This window comes from Charadrius vociferus, unplaced genomic scaffold (assembly GCF_000708025.1).
Source record: "Charadrius vociferus isolate BGI_N301 unplaced genomic scaffold, ASM70802v2 scaffold213, whole genome shotgun sequence".
Taxonomy (NCBI): domain Eukaryota; kingdom Metazoa; phylum Chordata; class Aves; order Charadriiformes; family Charadriidae; genus Charadrius; species Charadrius vociferus.
This window is the reverse complement of record NW_009647828.1, coordinates 4623013-4628088: the sequence shown is the minus strand read 5'-3', so window position 1 is coordinate 4628088 and position 5076 is coordinate 4623013.

Genomic DNA, 5076 nt, shown 5'->3' with positions numbered 1-5076 from the left:
AGCGTTAAGACGGCTTCAATGGCCACTGAGCCACTGCTCCGCACAACCATCCCCCCCTGCCGCCACTGCCAACACCGAGGAGCAATCCCTCGGCACCCACCGACGCTGGGATGCCGCAGCTTTAGGCTGGCGCTCGAGCACTTGGAGGTCGTTGTGCTAAACCCACAGTAAAAGGCAACCGGCCAGCAGCACCACAGCTTCTCACGAAGGTTTAAACTGGGGGCTGCTCTTCCCATGGGAAGCATTTGGCATGCAGTGTGGGTCCTCATTTCAGTGGATCCACAAATCATAGAATCATAGAATGGTTGAGGTTGGAAGGGACCTTCAAGATCATCTAGATCCAAGCCCCCTGCCATGGGCGGGGACGCCCCCCACTAGACCAGGTTGCTCAAAGCCCCATCCAACCTGGCCTTGAACACTTCTAGGGATGGGGCATCCACAACTTCCCTCGGCAACCTGTTCCAGTGCCTCACCACCCTCAGAATGAAAAATTTCTTCCTAATATCTATTCTAAATCTCCCCTCTTCCAGTTTGAAGCCGTTACCCCTCGTCCTATCACTACATGCCCTTGTAAAAAGTCCTTCTCCAGCCTTCTTGTAGGCCCCCATCAGGTACTGGAAGGCCACTATAACGTCTCCCCGGAGCCTTCTCTTCTCCAGGCTGAACAACCCCAACTCTCTCAGCCTGTCTTCATAGGAGAGGTGCTCCAGCCCTCTGATCATCTTTGTGGCCCTCTTCCGGACCCGCTCAAACAGGTCCATGTCCTTCCCATGTTGGGGACTCCACAGCTGGATGCAGTACTCCAGGTGTGGTCTCATGAGAGTGGAGAAGACGGGCAGAATCACCTCCTTTGACTTCCTGGCCACACTTCTTCTGATGCAGCCCAGGATACGGTTGGCTTTCTGGGCTGCATATATAATCATGCCGGGCTTTACAAGACATGTCAGGCTGCAAAGACACTATTTAATTGGCTACAAAAAACATACTGAAACCAAGCTTCGTCTTTGAGACGAAGGCTCTCCTCTGAAGGAAACTCAACATTTCTTTTGTATGTGTAGTTATTTTAAGAATCCATAATTTGCATGAAAATTGCCAACTCATACAGATGTGCACAAAAAATAGCACAGCTTAATTTTAAAAACACTGAACCCCCCCCCGAGTGTACACGCTGAAGTAATTCTGTACTATCGAATTTCAAAAAGACACATTAAGATTGACCTGTAGAAAGCATTTAAATGGCTGTACTCCTCAGAGCCTTTAAAACACATTTACAGTGTTCTCAGCATGCTGATATGATTTAAAAAGCAAAAAAAACCCACAACCCAGGTTCATCCTGTTTTGTCACATGGCTACCATGGCCCCTTCAAGAGGAAAAATCATGACAATTTCTTCAGCAATGGGCTCATTTTGTTTCTTGAAAGGAGAAGAGGGGAGGGATTACAGAAGTAGCTGCTCACAAACACAGCCGTGATGGGCTGGTAAATTTCATGCCTCGCACTGGGCATCGTATAAACCTTTATTCTTCAGAATTTCTATGTGGTAAAGATTAGAGGTGGACTGCAAAACCCAGCTGTGCTGATGCTGCTGGATTAAATACAACTGGATTTTGGCAGCTCAGTTGGATTTGCAGTGAGCCTCGGGTGGGAGGTCCAGCTGGGGCAGAACGTACCAGAGGTGCCGTCCAGTGAAGGAGCTCGCGGGAGGCCGGGCTGAAGTGCTGCTCTCTGCTTCACTGACGCTGCAGTTCAGAAAACTCCCCTTTCGACAGAGCCAGGGCCCATCTCCCTAATGAGAAAGTGGCAAAGCATCAGTAAGACAAATCCTTTCCCCTTGGCAAAAACCAAGAGAGTGGCTTTGTTATCGCAGCTGGCAGAGCCCAGGGACTCTCAATAAAACGTACCCTTGACAACACCTGTCATGAGGGCCAGCGTCAGGCTCCCCCCTGAGCCCTGAAAACACACCCCAGGAACACAGTTCTCTTTCCAAAGCTTTGCGAAAGCCCATTTCTTTTGTCACATGTATGAGAAGTTGCCTGATTGCTCTACCTTTTATTTCAAGTGAGTAGCTCGAGCGTATGTGAAGCGATGGGTGGGAGGAAGAGATGGGAGTTAGGTGTTTGAAGAGGCAAACATATTCTTGCGTTTTGTTTTTTTGTTTGTTGGTTTGTTTGCTTTTAATGAGCGCCGCAGACCCTGTTCAACCCTATCCCTGTGTTTCTCCCCTGTAACTCATTTGGGGATGCCCTCGCTTCCTCTGGCAGGAAAGCACCTAGCAACAATCACGCATCTACGCTCACAGCTAAACTATTTGCAACACCAACTGCTGGGGAGGCTGTCACCAGTTTGTCATTTCCTAATGCTCATGGGCTGAGTTAAATCAATTCTTAACATTCCCCAGTGGTAACTGATGATGAGTTCCCTGCAGAGACGAAGCTCATCATCTGCCAAAACTCAAAACCCTGGAGTTGTTTCAAGAAAGTAAAAACGATCTTTCAAACCACTGCTCGAAACCCCCCACAACAACCAAAAGCAAAGCAGCTACCAACACAGAAGCACCCAGGCAACGAGACGGGGCAGGGGCAGAGCTGCACGTGAAGAGCAGAGACTGCAGGTCACGAGTTGACCCGAACTGATTTGGTTTCCCCCTCCCTTCACATCCCTGACTTATTAAGCTGACCCCACCAGAAAATATTATATTTTTTAAACACTGCCATCATTTGTTGGTTTCCACTTGCAACTCAGAACGTCTTTGGTGTGTCACCTGCAAACAATTTTTCAGGGAGTTTTAATTATCTGGAAAATTTAAATATCTTAACGGCCAATTAAAATTTATTTGGGCCGAAGACAAAGACGACACATGTTGACATTTTTTAAGACCTCTACCTAATTGACAACATTAAATAGTCACCAGGCAGTCAGTCCTGTGCTCATAGAGCAAATATTACAAATGCAAGGAGAATGAAGCTTAGGAATTCCACCTTTAAACAAAAACCTGAAGCAGGCTTCTGCTTTTAAACAATTTTGGCAGCAAAAATATTTTACTATGATTTATGAGTGAACGAGACCAAATCCTGAGAAACTGGGACAGCCATCTTTTCCTGTCAGATAGCCAAACCTGAAGTCTCTGCTGCCCGTTGATAAATGGCAAGGATTCCCTCTCCTCCCTCATCCTCTCCTATGAGCAGTTGCTGACTGTGCAGCCTGGGAATACGGACAATAATCCACTTTCCAGACTTCTACGGGGAACATTAAGAAAAGTATTGTCATTTTGAAGGCAGTAAAACCGAGAATCGAAAATCTTAATTCAATCCCTTATTATCATACCCATGGACAGTTTTAATATTGCCATATATCAAGATAAATTTCAGTGAACTAGTACTTAAACTACCTGAAACCCAGTTTTCCTAAGAGTCAGCCAGCTCTGTAAATACAATTGGTGGTTCACTAACAGAGTGTCTTCTGATGTACTTTTAAAGCAATAAAGATGCATCTCAACACATTTTTATGCATGATATGAAACTGTGACTACTTGCCATTATCTGATATTTATTAAATAAACCAACAAGCCTGTTTGAGAGTCTCAAAGCAAGATGACAGCAGCCCACACATTATTTTGTTGTACACAGAGGAATTTTAAATCAGATGTTTCCTACTATCTACAGGTGGCCAAACAGAAGTAGATTTATTATATAGGTGTTATTCTGCAATACAATGGCCAGTATTTGACACATCAGCTAATGCACCAGTTATTTGGGTGAGGCAATCCCAACGTGATCCGGTAGTGATTCAGACAGTAATTCAGGTTGGACAGGAGCTCAGGAGGTTATGAAGTCCAACCTCCTGCTCAGCGCAGGGTCAGCTGCAACACCAGAGCAGGCTGCTCAGGGCTTTATGCAGTCTAGAGTGTTACCATCTCTATCTAATAGTCACCCCTTCCTCTCCTGTGGCAATTCTCCTTGCCTACAAACATGCAGTGGTCAACAGCACAGAAAAGTATGTCATTCAAGGCCAAACCAACTTACAGGAGCAGAATACATTAATTAAAGCTTGAAATATAAGACACTTTTTTCCTAGGCAGTTGGTTTTGGCATTTTTTTTGTAACAGTGAAAAACTATTTGTTGCCCCTTGGAGAAGACAGACTCTGTTTAATGTCCAAAAAAAAAAAGTATTAAAAAAAAATCAGGAGACCTTGCTTGAATGTGCTAAGAGATGACAGAGGACACCATAGTGGTAAAGAACATAACAAACTAAACCAGTGTGCTAATGACATAAGAAATTAGAAGATACTTGCATGTCTTTAAACATCATCTATGATTACATAAAGAGCAAGAGTACAAACAAAAGCAGCAGTTTGGACCTAAATCTGACCGAATGACGGTGATTTGTAAGCATCTACACAACTCACATATTCTTATGAGAATACAGATTTACTTTCTTCTTGTGTTCCAGCAGCAGGGGCACAGATGAAGCAACACTGTACCAGACTCAGACTGAATGATGGTTTTGCAGTCAGCTTTGTCCAAGTTTATTAGGAGCTTCAGTTGTACTGTGCTACAGAAAACAGAGAGTTGTATCTGGCTTGTGCTGCTGCTTCCAAATACTGAAGTTGGAATGAATACGTTAAGCAAGTGGTATTCAAGCTGAGAGATTTATTTCAAGTACACTTTTACAAGACACTTGCCAGTGAGATGCATGACTTCAGTCTATAAAATTCAACAGGAAGTTTACTGACCAAGGTAACAACTTAATGACAGCCTAAATGTTTTGTTTCCGGCACGCCAGGCTTCTTAATCCAGCCCTAAGTCTGTTTAAAGCCGCTCTTTGGTGTGTACTTGTGAAATGGTTGGGGCGGCTGCGAGATGCGTTCCCCACAGACTGACTGGAAGTGAACCCCCTTTTGCCCCTGGTGCCACACTACTGCGCTGCCCCCCCCCCCAAGTGCTTTCCCGCCGCCCAGAGGTTTACCTCAGCGCTGACACTACACCCACCCCATCGCCCCTAGCCCAGGTCTCGGCCTGCCGCCTCCCAGCTGCTGCGCGCCGCCAGACCGCGGCCCAAGGGGCCGCGCAGACCCTG